This window comes from Ascidia mentula, chromosome 4 (assembly GCF_947561715.1).
Source record: "Ascidia mentula chromosome 4, kaAscMent1.1, whole genome shotgun sequence".
NCBI lineage: Eukaryota > Metazoa > Chordata > Ascidiacea > Phlebobranchia > Ascidiidae > Ascidia > Ascidia mentula.
The window spans coordinates 14,000,387-14,018,199 of record NC_138569.1 but is presented as its reverse complement, the minus strand read 5'-3'; the positions used below and the strand labels follow the sequence as shown (position 1 = coordinate 14,018,199).

The window sequence follows — 17,813 nt, the reverse complement described above, 5'->3', positions numbered from 1 at the left end:
TCGCGTATTTATCACCATACGTTGTTGCCATTTTTATCCGCCCATGCAATATCTGCGTTGACATTACTGTGCAGGAAATCTATACACGCATTCTTCTTCTTACCAGTGCTGACATTATATTTGCTATTGTTCCTTTTAAATAAATTATGAACATGAAATAAGCACGATTCGGCCATTCGGCATGTGACAAATGCAATGGAATATATTTCTGATAAAATTTCTCCCCGTCGGGGAATCGAACCCCGGTCTCCCGCGTGACAGGCGGGGATACTTACCACTATACTAACGAGGACTGAAGCACATGTCCAACAATCTGACATTTAATCTAAATCACTGTGTCTTGGCTAACAAAAAGCATACGCAACTCCAGCGTCTTCAAAAGATAAGGCACATTTGGAACGGACAATATTCCGTGACAACGAAAAATTGACAAAGGATTAAGGATCCATGTATACCCGGATTTTGTGCCGAAGCAACGAAATTGATTGAAACTATACTGCTAAGTTTTACCTCATTACTTGATCTTTCCAAAAATGTCAACCACTGCAGCTGGAAAGAATAGTTGACAATTATCACAAGCATAAATGTGTCAGATCCACAACGATGATTGAATCAACAAAAAACGCTTTTTGCTGATTGAGAATTGACAGAGGGCAACAAGATATTGCGCGAGCATAATCTTTTCAGTGCCATCGTCCGATTGAAAGTGGAGTGGATCGCAAGTTACACAAAGGTTTATTTCCTACTTTCTAGTCACGTGAACATCATCTCAGACGTGCATATCCGTCAAAACAATCCTCCCCGTCGGGGAATCGAACCCCGGTCTCCCGCGTGACAGGCGGGGATACTCACCACTATACTAACGAGGACATGCCAAGGATCGTATGGTGACTGTGCAAACTTTTTCACATGCAATCACACATCAGCTCAAGCATTGCATTGTGTTGGTTTCGTCGGTCAGAAAATAATTTTTTGTTGTTTTTTCACGAATTACTTTTTAACAATATAACCCAAAGTATATTAAACGATATACAACCACGGCTCGTTGGTCTAGGGGTTTGATTCTCGCTTTGGGTGCGAGAGGTCCCGGGTTCAAATCCCGGACGAGCCCGAAGTTCTTTGAAGCCTCTTTTGTTGAAATAAGTGCATGCTTAGATTGTCAGTGACGCAGTTTGCGACGACTCTTTGAAATTCCAGTTGGTTGGCACGTTTCGCAAGCGAGCGAAAAGATGAAGCGGACACGGGGCGCCGATAAGAAACTTGAAGGTTATTCAGAAAAACAACACTGAGATAACGCGCGTTGATGGATGATGAAAGAACTCAATGGCGAGTTTCTCTCTTTTTTTCTACTTCCACTCTTCAACAATTAATATAAAATGGCTGCCACAAAAGTTGGATCCATTAACAACTCGCATCAACTCCTATTGGACAAAACAAGAATATATTTTTACTTTGAAACGCGCAATACATCACGAGCAAGTAATGCATACATTCGTCGAAAGTGAAGAAGTTCTTCTTCTCAGCATGGTAAGTGGCCCAAAAGCATGTAAATTATGTAAAGTTTCGAAAATTGACTATTAAATTGGTCAAGAGATCTATCGACGATTGTTTGACAAGTTTCTTTTTGCATGTGTGCAGGTCCTGAAAGAAACGCTTCAGGTTGACTCTCGACCAAGAAGAATCATCACTAAAGTTTCAAAGCGCACAATTAGCCAGAAAGTATGTGTCTTTCCACCGGAGCTAAACTGCAGCACTCCAAAGTCAAGAAAACGATCCCGTCTCGATGATGATGCCGACTCTTCGTCTCAACGTAACAGTATTACGCAGGATCGCCACCACAATCCCACAAGCAAGCGTATACGAAAATGTGAAAGAATCTTTACAAATGCAAGCCGACCATCAACAAATTCTTCAAGTGTCCCGCTGTCAAGAATTTCAGCATTCATACCCATATCGGACGTCGATTCCAGTCCTAAATCGTCCTCTTCGTGCGCCTCACTTATGTCTAAAGTGCTCCGAAAGCAACACGGCAGACATTGTCGGCATTTGATGAGGGCCTGTGCGTAATAAGAGGTTTATTACCTGCGCCAAACAAACGTGGTTGTACAACGAAAAGTTTCATCTCGTTCACTCATGAATCTCGCGTATTTATCACCATACGTTGTTGCCATTTTTATCCGCCCATGCAATATCTGCGTTGACATTACTGTGCAGGAAATCTATACACGCATTCTTCTTCTTACCAGTGCTGACATTATATTTGCTACTGTTCCTTTTAAATAAATTATGAACATGAAATAAGCACGATTCGGCCATTCGGCATGTGACAAATGCAATGGAATATATTTCTGATAAAATTTCTCCCCGTCGGGGAATCGAACCCCGGTCTCCCGCGTGACAGGCGGGGATACTTACCACTATACTAACGAGGACTGAAGCACATGTCCAACAATCTGACATTTAATCTAAATCACTGTGTCTTGGCTAACAAAAAGCATACGCAACTCCAGCGTCTTCAAAAGATAAGGCACATTTGGAACGGACAATATTCCGTGACAACGAAAAATTGACAAAGGATTAAGGATCCATGTATACCCAGATTTTGTGCCGAAGCAACGAAATTGATTGAAACTATACTGCTAAGTTTTACCTCATTACTTGATCTTTCCAAAAATGTCAACCACTGCAGCTGGAAAGAATAGTTGACAATTATCACAAGCATAAATGTGTCAGATCCACAACGATGATTGATTCAACAAAAAACGCTTTTTGCTGATTGAGAATTGACAGAGGGCAACAAGATATTGCGCGAGCATAATCTTTTCAGTGCCATCGTCCGATTGAAAGTGGAGTGGATCGCAAGTTACACAAAGGTTTATTTCCTACTTTCTAGTCACGTGAACATCATCTCAGACGTGCATATCCGTCAAAACAATCCTCCCCGTCGGGGAATCGAACCCCGGTCTCCCGCGTGACAGGCGGGGATACTCACCACTATACTAACGAGGACATGCCAAGGATCGTATGGTGACTGTGCAAACTTTTTCACATGCAATCACACATCAGCTCAAGCATTGCATTGTGTTGGTTTCGTCGGTCAGAAAATAATTTTTTGTTGTTTTTTCACGAATTACTTTTTAACAATATAACCCAAAGTATATTAAACGATATACAACCACGGCTCGTTGGTCTAGGGGTTTGATTCTCGCTTTGGGTGCGAGAGGTCCCGGGTTCAAATCCCGGACGAGCCCGAAGTTCTTTGAAGCCTCTTTTGTTGAAATAAGTGCATGCTTAGATTGTCAGTGACGCAGTTTGCGACGACTCTTTGAAATTCCAGTTGGTTGGCACGTTTCGCAAGCGAGCGAAAAGATGAAGCGGACACGGGGCGCCGATAAGAAACTTGAAGGTTATTCAGAAAAACAACACTGAGATAACGCGCGTTGATGGATGATGAAAGAACTCAATGGCGAGTTTCTCTCTTTTTTTCTACTTCCACTCTTCAACAATTAATATAAAATGGCTGCCACAAAAGTTGGATCCATTAACAACTCGCATCAACTCCTATTGGACAAAACAAGAATATATTTTTACTTTAAAACGCGCAATACATCACGAGCAAGTAATGCATACATTCGTCGAAAGTGAAGAAGTTCTTCTTCTCAGCATGGTAAGTGGCCCAAAAGCATGTAAATTATGTAAAGTTTCGAAAATTGACTATTAAATTGGTCAAGAGATCTATCGACGATTGTTTGACAAGTTTCTTTTTGCATGTGTGCAGGTCCTGAAAGAAACGCTTCAGGTTGACTCTCGACCAAGAAGAATCATCACTAAAGTTTCAAAGCGCACAACTAGCCAGAAAGTATGTGTATATCCACCGGAGCTAAACTGCAGCACTCCAAAGTCAAGAAAACGATCCCGCCTCGATGATGATGCCGACTCTTCGTCTCAACGTAACAGTATTACGCAGGATCGCCACCACAATCCCACAAGCAAGCGTATACGAAAATGTGAAAGAATCTTTACAAATGCAAGCCGACCATCAACAAATTCTTCAAGTGTCCCGCTGTCAAGAATTTCAGCATTCATGCCCATATCGGACGTCGATTCCAGTCCTAAATCGTCCTCTTCGTGCGCCTCACTTATGTCTAAAGTGCTCCGAAAGCAACACGGCAGACATTGTCGGCATTTGATGAGGGCCTGTGCGTAATAAGAGGTTTATTACCTGCGCCAAACAAACGTGGTTGTACAACGAAAAGTTTCATCTCGTTCACTCGTGAATCTCGCGTATTTATCACCATACGTTGTTGCCATTTTTATCCGCCCATGCAATATCTGCGTTGACATTACTGTGCAGGAAATCTATACACGCATTCTTCTTCTTACCAGTGCTGACATTATATTTGCTATTGTTCCTTTTAAATAAATTATGAACATGAAATAAGCACGATTCGGCCATTCGGCATGTGACAAATGCAATGGAATATATTTCTGATAAAATTTCTCCCCGTCGGGGAATCGAACCCCGGTCTCCCGCGTGACAGGCGGGGATACTTACCACTATACTAACGAGGACTGAAGCACATGTCCAACAATCTGACATTTAATCTAAATCACTGTGTCTTGGCTAACAAAAAGCATACGCAACTCCAGCGTCTTCAAAAGATAAGGCACATTTGGAACGGACAATATTCCGTGACAACGAAAAATTGACAAAGGATTAAGGATCCATGTATACCCGGATTTTGTGCCGAAGCAACGAAATTGATTGAAACTATACTGCTAAGTTTTACCTCATTACTTGATCTTTCCAAAAATGTCAACCACTGCAGCTGGAAAGAATAGTTGACAATTATCACAAGCATAAATGTGTCAGATCCACAACGATGATTGAATCAACAAAAAACGCTTTTTGCTGATTGAGAATTGACAGAGGGCAACAAGATATTGCGCGAGCATAATCTTTTCAGTGCCATCGTCCGATTGAAAGTGGAGTGGATCGCAAGTTACACAAAGGTTTATTTCCTACTTTCTAGTCACGTGAACATCATCTCAGACGTGCATATCCGTCAAAACAATCCTCCCCGTCGGGGAATCGAACCCCGGTCTCCCGCGTGACAGGCGGGGATACTCACCACTATACTAACGAGGACATGCCAAGGATCGTATGGTGACTGTGCAAACATTTTCACATGCAATCACACATCAGCTCAAGCATTGCATTGTGTTGGTTTCGTCGGTCAGAAAATAATTTTTTGTTGTTTTTTCACGAATTACTTTTTAACAATATAACCCAAAGTATATTAAACGATATACAACCACGGCTCGTTGGTCTAGGGGTTTGATTCTCGCTTTGGGTGCGAGAGGTCCCGGGTTCAAATCCCGGACGAGCCCGAAGTTCTTTGAAGCCTCTTTTGTTGAAATAAGTGCATGCTTAGATTGTCAGTGACGCAGTTTGCGACGACTCTTTGAAATTCCAGTTGGTTGGCACGTTTCGCAAGCGAGCGAAAAGATGAAGCGGACACGGGGCGCCGATAAGAAACTTGAAGGTTATTCAGAAAAACAACACTGAGATAACGCGCGTTGATGGATGATGAAAGAACTCAATGGCGAGTTTCTCTCTTTTTTTCTACTTCCACTCTTCAACAATTAATATAAAATGGCTGCCACAAAAGTTGGATCCATTAACAACTCGCATCAACTCCTATTGGACAAAACAAGAATATATTTTTACTTTGAAACGCGCAATACATCACGAGCAAGTAATGCATACATTCGTCGAAAGTGAAGAAGTTCTTCTTCTCAGCATGGTAAGTGGCCCAAAAGCATGTAAATTATGTAAAGTTTCGAAAATTGACTATTAAATTGGTCAAGAGATCTATCGACGATTGTTTGACAAGTTTCTTTTTGCATGTGTGCAGGTCCTGAAAGAAACGCTTCAGGTTGACTCTCGACCAAGAAGAATCATCACTAAAGTTTCAAAGCGCACAACTAGCCAGAAAGTATGTGTATATCCACCGGAGCTAAACTGCAGCACTCCAAAGTCAAGAAAACGATCCCGCCTCGATGATGATGCCGACTCTTCGTCTCAACGTAACAGTATTACGCAGGATCGCCACCACAATCCCACAAGCAAGCGTATACGAAAATGTGAAAGAATCTTTACAAATGCAAGCCGACCAGCAACAAATTCTTCAAGTGTCCCGCTGTCAAGAATTTCAGCATTCATGCCCATATCGGACGTCGATTCCAGTCCTAAATCGTCCTCTTCGTGCGCCTCACTTATGTCTAAAGTGCTCCGAAAGCAACACGGCAGACATTGTCGGCATTTGATGAGGGCCTGTGCGTAATAAGATGTTTATTACCTGCGCCAAACAAACGTGGTTGTACAACGAAAAGTTTCATCTCGTTCACTCGTGAATCTCGCGTATTTATCACCATACGTTGTTGCCATTTTTATCCGCCCATGCAATATCTGCGTTGACATTACTGTGCAGGAAATCTATACACGCATTCTTCTTCTTACCAGTGCTGACATTATATTTGCTATTGTTCCTTTTAAATAAATTATGAACATGAAATAAGCACGATTCGGCCATTCGGCATGTGACAAATGCAATGGAATATATTTTTGATAAAATTTCTCCCCGTCGGGGAATCGAACCCCGGTCTCCCGCGTGACAGGCGGGGATACTTACCACTATACTAACGAGGACTGAAGCACATGTCCAACAATCTGACATTTAATCTAAATCACTGTGTCTTGGCTAACAAAAAGCATACGCAACTCCAGCGTCTTCTAAAGATAAGGCACATTTGGAACGGACAATATTCCGTGACAACGAAAAATTGACAAAGGATTAAGGATCCATGTATACCCGGATTTTGTGCCGAAGCAACGAAATTGATTGAAACTATACTGCTAAGTTTTACCTCATTACTTGATCTTTCCAAAAATGTCAACCACTGCAGCTGGAAAGAATAGTTGACAATTATCACAAGCATAAATGTGTCAGATCCACAACGATGATTGATTCAACAAAAAACGCTTTTTGCTGATTGAGAATTGACAGAGGGCAACAAGATATTGCGCGAGCATAATCTTTTCAGTGCCATCGTCCGATTGAAAGTGGAGTGGATCGCAAGTTACACAAAGGTTTATTTCCTACTTTCTAGTCACGTGAACATCATCTCAGACGTGCATATCCGTCAAAACAATCCTCCCCGTCGGGGAATCGAACCCCGGTCTCCCGCGTGACAGGCGGGGATACTCACCACTATACTAACGAGGACATCCCAAGGATCGTATGGTGACTGTGCAAACTTTTTCACATGCAATCACACATCAGCTCAAGCATTGCATTGTGTTGGTTTCGTCGGTCAGAAAATAATTTTTTGTTGTTTTTTCACGAATTACTTTTTAACAATATAACCCAAAGTATATTAAACGATATACAACCACGGCTCGTTGGTCTAGGGGTTTGATTCTCGCTTTGGGTGCGAGAGGTCCCGGGTTCAAATCCCGGACGAGCCCGAAGTTCTTTGAAGCCTCTTTTGTTGAAATAAGTGCATGCTTAGATTGTCAGTGACGCAGTTTGCGACGACTCTTTGAAATTCCAGTTGGTTGGCACGTTTCGCAAGCGAGCGAAAAGATGAAGCGGACACGGGGCGCCGATAAGAAACTTGAAGGTTATTCAGAAAAACAACACTGAGATAACGCGCGTTGATGGATGATGAAAGAACTCAATGGCGAGTTTCTCTCTTTTTTTCTACTTCCACTCTTCAACAATTAATATAAAATGGCTGCCACAAAAGTTGGATCCATTAACAACTCGCATCAACTCCTATTGGACAAAGCAAGAATATATTTTTACTTTGAAACGCGCAATACATCACGAGCAAGTAATGCATACATTCGTCGAAAGTGAAGAAGTTCTTCTTCTCAGCATGGTAAGTGGCCCAAAAGCATGTAAATTATGTAAAGTTTCGAAAATTGACTATTAAATTGGTCAAGAGATCTATCGACGATTGTTTGACAAGTTTCTTTTTGCATGTGTGCAGGTCCTGAAAGAAACGCTTCAGGTTGACTCTCGACCAAGAAGAATCATCACTAAAGTTTCAAAGCGCACAACTAGCCAGAAAGTATGTGTATATCCACCGGAGCTAAACTGCAGCACTCCAAAGTCAAGAAAACGATCCCGCCTCGATGATGATGCCGACTCTTCGTCTCAACGTAACAGTATTACGCAGGATCGCCACCACAATCCCACAAGCAAGCGTATACGAAAATGTGAAAGAATCTTTACAAATGCAAGCCGACCATCAACAAATTCTTCAAGTGTCCCGCTGTCAAGAATTTCAGCATTCATGCCCATATCGGACGTCGATTCCAGTCCTAAATCGTCCTCTTCGTGCGCCTCACTTATGTCTAAAGTGCTCCGAAAGCAACACGGCAGACATTGTCGGCATTTGATGAGGGCCTGTGCGTAATAAGATGTTTATTACCTGCGCCAAACAAACGTGGTTGTACAACGAAAAGTTTCATCTCGTTCACTCGTGAATCTCGCGTATTTATCACCATACGTTGTTGCCATTTTTATCCGCCCATGCAATATCTGCGTTGACATTACTGTGCAGGAAATCTATACACGCATTCTTCTTCTTACCAGTGCTGACATTATATTTGCTATTGTTCCTTTTAAATAAATTATGAACATGAAATAAGCACGATTCGGCCATTCGGCATGTGACAAATGCAATGGAATATATTTCTGATAAAATTTCTCCCCGTCGGGGAATCGAACCCCGGTCTCCCGCGTGACAGGCGGGGATACTTACCACTATACTAACGAGGACTGAAGCACATGTCCAACAATCTGACATTTAATCTAAATCACTGTGTCTTGGCTAACAAAAAGCATACGCAACTCCAGCGTCTTCAAAAGATAAGGCACATTTGGAACGGACAATATTCCGTGACAACGAAAAATTGACAAAGGATTAAGGATCCATGTATACCCGGATTTTGTGCCGAAGCAACGAAATTGATTGAAACTATACTGCTAAGTTTTACCTCATTACTTGATCTTTCCAAAAATGTCAACCACTGCAGCTGGAAAGAATAGTTGACAATTATCACAAGCATAAATGTGTCAGATCCACAACGATGATTGATTCAACAAAAAACGCTTTTTGCTGATTGAGAATTGACAGAGGGCAACAAGATATTGCGCGAGCATAATCTTTTCAGTGCCATCGTCCGATTGAAAGTGGAGTGGATCGCAAGTTACACAAAGGTTTATTTCCTACTTTCTAGTCACGTGAACATCATCTCAGACGTGCATATCCGTCAAAACAATCCTCCCCGTCGGGGAATCGAACCCCGGTCTCCCGCGTGACAGGCGGGGATACTCACCACTATACTAACGAGGACATGCCAAGGATCGTATGGTGACTGTGCAAACTTTTTCACATGCAATCACACATCAGCTCAAGCATTGCATTGTGTTGGTTTCGTCGGTCAGAAAATAATTTTTTGTTGTTTTTTCACGAATTACTTTTTAACAATATAACCCAAAGTATATTAAACGATATACAACCACGGCTCGTTGGTCTAGGGGTTTGATTCTCGCTTTGGGTGCGAGAGGTCCCGGGTTCAAATCCCGGACGAGCCCGAAGTTCTTTGAAGCCTCTTTTGTTGAAATAAGTGCATGCTTAGATTGTCAGTGACGCAGTTTGCGACGACTCTTTGAAATTCCAGTTGGTTGGCACGTTTCGCAAGCGAGCGAAAAGATGAAGCGGACACGGGGCGCCGATAAGAAACTTGAAGGTTATTCAGAAAAACAACACTGAGATAACGCGCGTTGATGGATGATGAAAGAACTCAATGGCGAGTTTCTCTCTTTTTTTCTACTTCCACTCTTCAACAATTAATATAAAATGGCTGCCACAAAAGTTGGATCCATTAACAACTCGCATCAACTCCTATTGGACAAAGCAAGAATATATTTTTACTTTGAAACGCGCAATACATCACGAGCAAGTAATGCATACATTCGTCGAAAGTGAAGAAGTTCTTCTTCTCAGCATGGTAAGTGGCCCAAAAGCATGTAAATTATGTAAAGTTTCGAAAATTGACTATTAAATTGGTCAAGAGATCTATCGACGATTGTTTGACAAGTTTCTTTTTGCATGTGTGCAGGTCCTGAAAGAAACGCTTCAGGTTGACTCTCGACCAAAAAGAATCATCACTAAAGTTTCAAAGCGCACAACTAGCCAGAAAGTATGTGTATATCCACCGGAGCTAAACTGCAGCACTCCAAAGTCAAGAAAACGATCCCGCCTCGATGATGATGCCGACTCTTCGTCTCAACGTAACAGTATTACGCAGGATCGCCACCACAATCCCACAAGCAAGCGTATACGAAAATGTGAAAGAATCTTTACAAATGCAAGCCGACCAGCAACAAATTCTTCAAGTGTCCCGCTGTCAAGAATTTCAGCATTCATGCCCATATCGGACGTCGATTCCAGTCCTAAATCGTCCTCTTCGTGCGCCTCACTTATGTCTAAAGTGCTCCGAAAGCAACACGGCAGACATTGTCGGCATTTGATGAGGGCCTGTGCGTAATAAGAGGTTTATTACCTGCGCCAAACAAACGTGGTTGTACAACGAAAAGTTTCATCTCGTTCACTCGTGAATCTCGCGTATTTATCACCATACGTTGTTGCCATTTTTATCCGCCCATGCAATATCTGCGTTGACATTACTGTGCAGGAAATCTATACACGCATTCTTCTTCTTACCAGTGCTGACATTATATTTGCTATTGTTCCTTTTAAATAAATTATGAACATGAAATAAGCACGATTCGGCCATTCGGCATGTGACAAATGCAATGGAATATATTTCTGATAAAATTTCTCCCCGTCGGGGAATCGAACCCCGGTCTCCCGCGTGACAGGCGGGGATACTTACCACTATACTAACGAGGACTGAAGCACATGTCCAACAATCTGACATTTAATCTAAATCACTGTGTCTTGGCTAACAAAAAGCATACGCAACTCCAGCGTCTTCTAAAGATAAGGCACATTTGGAACGGACAATATTCCGTGACAACGAAAAATTGACAAAGGATTAAGGATCCATGTATACCCGGATTTTGTGCCGAAGCAACGAAATTGATTGAAACTATACTGCTAAGTTTTACCTCATTACTTGATCTTTCCAAAAATGTCAACCACTGCAGCTGGAAAGAATAGTTGACAATTATCACAAGCATAAATGTGTCAGATCCACAACGATGATTGAATCAACAAAAAACGCTTTTTGCTGATTGAGAATTGACAGAGGGCAACAAGATATTGCGCGAGCATAATCTTTTCAGTGCCATCGTCCGATTGAAAGTGGAGTGGATCGCAAGTTACACAAAGGTTTATTTCCTACTTTCTAGTCACGTGAACATCATCTCAGACGTGCATATCCGTCAAAACAATCCTCCCCGTCGGGGAATCGAACCCCGGTCTCCCGCGTGACAGGCGGGGATACTCACCACTATACTAACGAGGACATGCCAAGGATCGTATGGTGACTGTGCAAACATTTTCACATGCAATCACACATCAGCTCAAGCATTGCATTGTGTTGGTTTCGTCGGTCAGAAAATAATTTTTTGTTGTTTTTTCACGAATTACTTTTTAACAATATAACCCAAAGTATATTAAACGATATACAACCACGGCTCGTTGGTCTAGGGGTTTGATTCTCGCTTTGGGTGCGAGAGGTCCCGGGTTCAAATCCCGGACGAGCCCGAAGTTCTTTGAAGCCTCTTTTGTTGAAATAAGTGCATGCTTAGATTGTCAGTGACGCAGTTTGCGACGACTCTTTGAAATTCCAGTTGGTTGGCACGTTTCGCAAGCGAGCGAAAAGATGAAGCGGACACGGGGCGCCGATAAGAAACTTGAAGGTTATTCAGAAAAACAACACTGAGATAACGCGCGTTGATGGATGATGAAAGAACTCAATGGCGAGTTTCTCTCTTTTTTTCTACTTCCACTCTTCAACAATTAATATAAAATGGCTGCCACAAAAGTTGGATCCATTAACAACTCGCATCAACTCCTATTGGACAAAACAAGAATATATTTTTACTTTGAAACGCGCAATACATCACGAGCAAGTAATGCATACATTCGTCGAAAGTGAAGAAGTTCTTCTTCTCAGCATGGTAAGTGGCCCAAAAGCATGTAAATTATGTAAAGTTTCGAAAATTGACTATTAAATTGGTCAAGAGATCTATCGACGATTGTTTGACAAGTTTCTTTTTGCATGTGTGCAGGTCCTGAAAGAAACGCTTCAGGTTGACTCTCGACCAAGAAGAATCATCACTAAAGTTTCAAAGCGCACAACTAGCCAGAAAGTATGTGTATATCCACCGGAGCTAAACTGCAGCACTCCAAAGTCAAGAAAACGATCCCGCCTCGATGATGATGCCGACTCTTCGTCTCAACGTAACAGTATTACGCAGGATCGCCACCACAATCCCACAAGCAAGCGTATACGAAAATGTGAAAGAATCTTTACAAATGCAAGCCGACCAGCAACAAATTCTTCAAGTGTCCCGCTGTCAAGAATTTCAGCATTCATGCCCATATCGGACGTCGATTCCAGTCCTAAATCGTCCTCTTCGTGCGCCTCACTTATGTCTAAAGTGCTCCGAAAGCAACACGGCAGACATTGTCGGCATTTGATGAGGGCCTGTGCGTAATAAGATGTTTATTACCTGCGCCAAACAAACGTGGTTGTACAACGAAAAGTTTCATCTCGTTCACTCGTGAATCTCGCGTATTTATCACCATACGTTGTTGCCATTTTTATCCGCCCATGCAATATCTGCGTTGACATTACTGTGCAGGAAATCTATACACGCATTCTTCTTCTTACCAGTGCTGACATTATATTTGCTATTGTTCCTTTTAAATAAATTATGAACATGAAATAAGCACGATTCGGCCATTCGGCATGTGACAAATGCAATGGAATATATTTTTGATAAAATTTCTCCCCGTCGGGGAATCGAACCCCGGTCTCCCGCGTGACAGGCGGGGATACTTACCACTATACTAACGAGGACTGAAGCACATGTCCAACAATCTGACATTTAATCTAAATCACTGTGTCTTGGCTAACAAAAAGCATACGCAACTCCAGCGTCTTCTAAAGATAAGGCACATTTGGAACGGACAATATTCCGTGACAACGAAAAATTGACAAAGGATTAAGGATCCATGTATACCCGGATTTTGTGCCGAAGCAACGAAATTGATTGAAACTATACTGCTAAGTTTTACCTCATTACTTGATCTTTCCAAAAATGTCAACCACTGCAGCTGGAAAGAATAGTTGACAATTATCACAAGCATAAATGTGTCAGATCCACAACGATGATTGATTCAACAAAAAACGCTTTTTGCTGATTGAGAATTGACAGAGGGCAACAAGATATTGCGCGAGCATAATCTTTTCAGTGCCATCGTCCGATTGAAAGTGGAGTGGATCGCAAGTTACACAAAGGTTTATTTCCTACTTTCTAGTCACGTGAACATCATCTCAGACGTGCATATCCGTCAAAACAATCCTCCCCGTCGGGGAATCGAACCCCGGTCTCCCGCGTGACAGGCGGGGATACTCACCACTATACTAACGAGGACATCCCAAGGATCGTATGGTGACTGTGCAAACTTTTTCACATGCAATCACACATCAGCTCAAGCATTGCATTGTGTTGGTTTCGTCGGTCAGAAAATAATTTTTTGTTGTTTTTTCACGAATTACTTTTTAACAATATAACCCAAAGTATATTAAACGATATACAACCACGGCTCGTTGGTCTAGGGGTTTGATTCTCGCTTTGGGTGCGAGAGGTCCCGGGTTCAAATCCCGGACGAGCCCGAAGTTCTTTGAAGCCTCTTTTGTTGAAATAAGTGCATGCTTAGATTGTCAGTGACGCAGTTTGCGACGACTCTTTGAAATTCCAGTTGGTTGGCACGTTTCGCAAGCGAGCGAAAAGATGAAGCGGACACGGGGCGCCGATAAGAAACTTGAAGGTTATTCAGAAAAACAACACTGAGATAACGCGCGTTGATGGATGATGAAAGAACTCAATGGCGAGTTTCTCTCTTTTTTTCTACTTCCACTCTTCAACAATTAATATAAAATGGCTGCCACAAAAGTTGGATCCATTAACAACTCGCATCAACTCCTATTGGACAAAGCAAGAATATATTTTTACTTTGAAACGCGCAATACATCACGAGCAAGTAATGCATACATTCGTCGAAAGTGAAGAAGTTCTTCTTCTCAGCATGGTAAGTGGCCCAAAAGCATGTAAATTATGTAAAGTTTCGAAAATTGACTATTAAATTGGTCAAGAGATCTATCGACGATTGTTTGACAAGTTTCTTTTTGCATGTGTGCAGGTCCTGAAAGAAACGCTTCAGGTTGACTCTCGACCAAGAAGAATCATCACTAAAGTTTCAAAGCGCACAACTAGCCAGAAAGTATGTGTATATCCACCGGAGCTAAACTGCAGCACTCCAAAGTCAAGAAAACGATCCCGCCTCGATGATGATGCCGACTCTTCGTCTCAACGTAACAGTATTACGCAGGATCGCCACCACAATCCCACAAGCAAGCGTATACGAAAATGTGAAAGAATCTTTACAAATGCAAGCCGACCATCAACAAATTCTTCAAGTGTCCCGCTGTCAAGAATTTCAGCATTCATGCCCATATCGGACGTCGATTCCAGTCCTAAATCGTCCTCTTCGTGCGCCTCACTTATGTCTAAAGTGCTCCGAAAGCAACACGGCAGACATTGTCGGCATTTGATGAGGGCCTGTGCGTAATAAGATGTTTATTACCTGCGCCAAACAAACGTGGTTGTACAACGAAAAGTTTCATCTCGTTCACTCGTGAATCTCGCGTATTTATCACCATACGTTGTTGCCATTTTTATCCGCCCATGCAATATCTGCGTTGACATTACTGTGCAGGAAATCTATACACGCATTCTTCTTCTTACCAGTGCTGACATTATATTTGCTATTGTTCCTTTTAAATAAATTATGAACATGAAATAAGCACGATTCGGCCATTCGGCATGTGACAAATGCAATGGAATATATTTCTGATAAAATTTCTCCCCGTCGGGGAATCGAACCCCGGTCTCCCGCGTGACAGGCGGGGATACTTACCACTATACTAACGAGGACTGAAGCACATGTCCAACAATCTGACATTTAATCTAAATCACTGTGTCTTGGCTAACAAAAAGCATACGCAACTCCAGCGTCTTCAAAAGATAAGGCACATTTGGAACGGACAATATTCCGTGACAACGAAAAATTGACAAAGGATTAAGGATCCATGTATACCCGGATTTTGTGCCGAAGCAACGAAATTGATTGAAACTATACTGCTAAGTTTTACCTCATTACTTGATCTTTCCAAAAATGTCAACCACTGCAGCTGGAAAGAATAGTTGACAATTATCACAAGCATAAATGTGTCAGATCCACAACGATGATTGATTCAACAAAAAACGCTTTTTGCTGATTGAGAATTGACAGAGGGCAACAAGATATTGCGCGAGCATAATCTTTTCAGTGCCATCGTCCGATTGAAAGTGGAGTGGATCGCAAGTTACACAAAGGTTTATTTCCTACTTTCTAGTCACGTGAACATCATCTCAGACGTGCATATCCGTCAAAACAATCCTCCCCGTCGGGGAATCGAACCCCGGTCTCCCGCGTGACAGGCGGGGATACTCACCACTATACTAACGAGGACATGCCAAGGATCGTATGGTGACTGTGCAAACTTTTTCACATGCAATCACACATCAGCTCAAGCATTGCATTGTGTTGGTTTCGTCGGTCAGAAAATAATTTTTTGTTGTTTTTTCACGAATTACTTTTTAACAATATAACCCAAAGTATATTAAACGATATACAACCACGGCTCGTTGGTCTAGGGGTTTGATTCTCGCTTTGGGTGCGAGAGGTCCCGGGTTCAAATCCCGGACGAGCCCGAAGTTCTTTGAAGCCTCTTTTGTTGAAATAAGTGCATGCTTAGATTGTCAGTGACGCAGTTTGCGACGACTCTTTGAAATTCCAGTTGGTTGGCACGTTTCGCAAGCGAGCGAAAAGATGAAGCGGACACGGGGCGCCGATAAGAAACTTGAAGGTTATTCAGAAAAACAACACTGAGATAACGCGCGTTGATGGATGATGAAAGAACTCAATGGCGAGTTTCTCTCTTTTTTTCTACTTCCACTCTTCAACAATTAATATAAAATGGCTGCCACAAAAGTTGGATCCATTAACAACTCGCATCAACTCCTATTGGACAAAGCAAGAATATATTTTTACTTTGAAACGCGCAATACATCACGAGCAAGTAATGCATACATTCGTCGAAAGTGAAGAAGTTCTTCTTCTCAGCATGGTAAGTGGCCCAAAAGCATGTAAATTATGTAAAGTTTCGAAAATTGACTATTAAATTGGTCAAGAGATCTATCGACGATTGTTTGACAAGTTTCTTTTTGCATGTGTGCAGGTCCTGAAAGAAACGCTTCAGGTTGACTCTCGACCAAAAAGAATCATCACTAAAGTTTCAAAGCGCACAACTAGCCAGAAAGTATGTGTATATCCACCGGAGCTAAACTGCAGCACTCCAAAGTCAAGAAAACGATCCCGCCTCGATGATGATGCCGACTCTTCGTCTCAACGTAACAGTATTACGCAGGATCGCCACCACAATCCCACAAGCAAGCGTATACGAAAATGTGAAAGAATCTTTACAAATGCAAGCCGACCAGCAACAAATTCTTCAAGTGTCCCGCTGTCAAGAATTTCAGCATTCATGCCCATATCGGACGTCGATTCCAGTCCTAAATCGTCCTCTTCGTGCGCCTCACTTATGTCTAAAGTGCTCCGAAAGCAACACGGCAGACATTGTCGGCATTTGATGAGGGCCTGTGCGTAATAAGAGGTTTATTACCTGCGCCAAACAAACGTGGTTGTACAACGAAAAGTTTCATCTCGTTCACTCGTGAATCTCGCGTATTTATCACCATACGTTGTTGCCATTTTTATCCGCCCATGCAATATCTGCGTTGACATTACTGTGCAGGAAATCTATACACGCATTCTTCTTCTTACCAGTGCTGACATTATATTTGCTATTGTTCCTTTTAAATAAATTATGAACATGAAATAAGCACGATTCGGCCATTCGGCATGTGACAAATGCAATGGAATATATTTCTGATAAAATTTCTCCCCGTCGGGGAATCGAACCCCGGTCTCCCGCGTGACAGGCGGGGATACTTACCACTATACTAACGAGGACTGAAGCACATGTCCAACAATCTGACATTTAATCTAAATCACTGTGTCTTGGCTAACAAAAAGCATACGCAACTCCAGCGTCTTCAAAAGATAAGGCACATTTGGAACGGACAATATTCCGTGACAACGAAAAATTGACAAAGGATTAAGGATCCATGTATACCCGGATTTTGTGCCGAAGCAACGAAATTGATTGAAACTATACTGCTAAGTTTTACCTCATTACTTGATCTTTCCAAAAATGTCAACCACTGCAGCTGGAAAGAATAGTTGACAATTATCACAAGCATAAATGTGTCAGATCCACAACGATGATTGAATCAACAAAAAACGCTTTTTGCTGATTGAGAATTGACAGAGGGCAACAAGATATTGCGCGAGCATAATCTTTTCAGTGCCAT

At 42.1% G+C, this 17,813-nt stretch overlaps 25 non-coding genes across 25 annotated transcripts; 8 read left to right on the top strand and 17 right to left on the bottom strand.

Annotated features, from left to right (window-relative positions):
- Positions 1-220: 220 nt before the first annotated feature.
- Positions 221-292, bottom strand: Trnad-guc (transfer RNA aspartic acid (anticodon GUC)). The gene has a single exon. It is a non-coding gene; the product is annotated as a tRNA-Asp (tRNA).
- A 505-nt stretch (positions 293-797) lies between these two features.
- On the bottom strand, positions 798-869 carry Trnad-guc (transfer RNA aspartic acid (anticodon GUC)). Its single transcript has one exon. It is a non-coding gene; the product is annotated as a tRNA-Asp (tRNA).
- A 170-nt stretch (positions 870-1,039) lies between these two features.
- Trnap-ugg (transfer RNA proline (anticodon UGG)) lies at positions 1,040-1,111 on the top strand. The gene has a single exon. It is a non-coding gene; the product is annotated as a tRNA-Pro (tRNA).
- A 1,249-nt stretch (positions 1,112-2,360) lies between these two features.
- Positions 2,361-2,432, bottom strand: Trnad-guc (transfer RNA aspartic acid (anticodon GUC)). Its single transcript has one exon. It is a non-coding gene; the product is annotated as a tRNA-Asp (tRNA).
- A 505-nt stretch (positions 2,433-2,937) lies between these two features.
- On the bottom strand, positions 2,938-3,009 carry Trnad-guc (transfer RNA aspartic acid (anticodon GUC)). The gene has a single exon. It is a non-coding gene; the product is annotated as a tRNA-Asp (tRNA).
- A 170-nt stretch (positions 3,010-3,179) lies between these two features.
- On the top strand, positions 3,180-3,251 carry Trnap-ugg (transfer RNA proline (anticodon UGG)). Its single transcript has one exon. It is a non-coding gene; the product is annotated as a tRNA-Pro (tRNA).
- Positions 3,252-4,500: 1,249 nt separating this feature from the next.
- Trnad-guc (transfer RNA aspartic acid (anticodon GUC)) lies at positions 4,501-4,572 on the bottom strand. The gene has a single exon. It is a non-coding gene; the product is annotated as a tRNA-Asp (tRNA).
- A 505-nt stretch (positions 4,573-5,077) lies between these two features.
- Positions 5,078-5,149, bottom strand: Trnad-guc (transfer RNA aspartic acid (anticodon GUC)). The gene has a single exon. It is a non-coding gene; the product is annotated as a tRNA-Asp (tRNA).
- Positions 5,150-5,319: 170 nt separating this feature from the next.
- On the top strand, positions 5,320-5,391 carry Trnap-ugg (transfer RNA proline (anticodon UGG)). Its single transcript has one exon. It is a non-coding gene; the product is annotated as a tRNA-Pro (tRNA).
- A 1,249-nt stretch (positions 5,392-6,640) lies between these two features.
- Trnad-guc (transfer RNA aspartic acid (anticodon GUC)) lies at positions 6,641-6,712 on the bottom strand. Its single transcript has one exon. It is a non-coding gene; the product is annotated as a tRNA-Asp (tRNA).
- Positions 6,713-7,217: 505 nt separating this feature from the next.
- On the bottom strand, positions 7,218-7,289 carry Trnad-guc (transfer RNA aspartic acid (anticodon GUC)). Its single transcript has one exon. It is a non-coding gene; the product is annotated as a tRNA-Asp (tRNA).
- Positions 7,290-7,459: 170 nt separating this feature from the next.
- Trnap-ugg (transfer RNA proline (anticodon UGG)) lies at positions 7,460-7,531 on the top strand. The gene has a single exon. It is a non-coding gene; the product is annotated as a tRNA-Pro (tRNA).
- Positions 7,532-8,780: 1,249 nt separating this feature from the next.
- Trnad-guc (transfer RNA aspartic acid (anticodon GUC)) lies at positions 8,781-8,852 on the bottom strand. The gene has a single exon. It is a non-coding gene; the product is annotated as a tRNA-Asp (tRNA).
- Positions 8,853-9,357: 505 nt separating this feature from the next.
- Trnad-guc (transfer RNA aspartic acid (anticodon GUC)) lies at positions 9,358-9,429 on the bottom strand. Its single transcript has one exon. It is a non-coding gene; the product is annotated as a tRNA-Asp (tRNA).
- A 170-nt stretch (positions 9,430-9,599) lies between these two features.
- Positions 9,600-9,671, top strand: Trnap-ugg (transfer RNA proline (anticodon UGG)). The gene has a single exon. It is a non-coding gene; the product is annotated as a tRNA-Pro (tRNA).
- Positions 9,672-10,920: 1,249 nt separating this feature from the next.
- On the bottom strand, positions 10,921-10,992 carry Trnad-guc (transfer RNA aspartic acid (anticodon GUC)). The gene has a single exon. It is a non-coding gene; the product is annotated as a tRNA-Asp (tRNA).
- Positions 10,993-11,497: 505 nt separating this feature from the next.
- Trnad-guc (transfer RNA aspartic acid (anticodon GUC)) lies at positions 11,498-11,569 on the bottom strand. Its single transcript has one exon. It is a non-coding gene; the product is annotated as a tRNA-Asp (tRNA).
- A 170-nt stretch (positions 11,570-11,739) lies between these two features.
- Trnap-ugg (transfer RNA proline (anticodon UGG)) lies at positions 11,740-11,811 on the top strand. Its single transcript has one exon. It is a non-coding gene; the product is annotated as a tRNA-Pro (tRNA).
- A 1,249-nt stretch (positions 11,812-13,060) lies between these two features.
- Positions 13,061-13,132, bottom strand: Trnad-guc (transfer RNA aspartic acid (anticodon GUC)). Its single transcript has one exon. It is a non-coding gene; the product is annotated as a tRNA-Asp (tRNA).
- A 505-nt stretch (positions 13,133-13,637) lies between these two features.
- Positions 13,638-13,709, bottom strand: Trnad-guc (transfer RNA aspartic acid (anticodon GUC)). The gene has a single exon. It is a non-coding gene; the product is annotated as a tRNA-Asp (tRNA).
- Positions 13,710-13,879: 170 nt separating this feature from the next.
- Positions 13,880-13,951, top strand: Trnap-ugg (transfer RNA proline (anticodon UGG)). The gene has a single exon. It is a non-coding gene; the product is annotated as a tRNA-Pro (tRNA).
- A 1,249-nt stretch (positions 13,952-15,200) lies between these two features.
- Positions 15,201-15,272, bottom strand: Trnad-guc (transfer RNA aspartic acid (anticodon GUC)). The gene has a single exon. It is a non-coding gene; the product is annotated as a tRNA-Asp (tRNA).
- A 505-nt stretch (positions 15,273-15,777) lies between these two features.
- Positions 15,778-15,849, bottom strand: Trnad-guc (transfer RNA aspartic acid (anticodon GUC)). Its single transcript has one exon. It is a non-coding gene; the product is annotated as a tRNA-Asp (tRNA).
- A 170-nt stretch (positions 15,850-16,019) lies between these two features.
- Trnap-ugg (transfer RNA proline (anticodon UGG)) lies at positions 16,020-16,091 on the top strand. The gene has a single exon. It is a non-coding gene; the product is annotated as a tRNA-Pro (tRNA).
- Positions 16,092-17,340: 1,249 nt separating this feature from the next.
- Trnad-guc (transfer RNA aspartic acid (anticodon GUC)) lies at positions 17,341-17,412 on the bottom strand. The gene has a single exon. It is a non-coding gene; the product is annotated as a tRNA-Asp (tRNA).
- Positions 17,413-17,813: the final 401 nt, after the last annotated feature.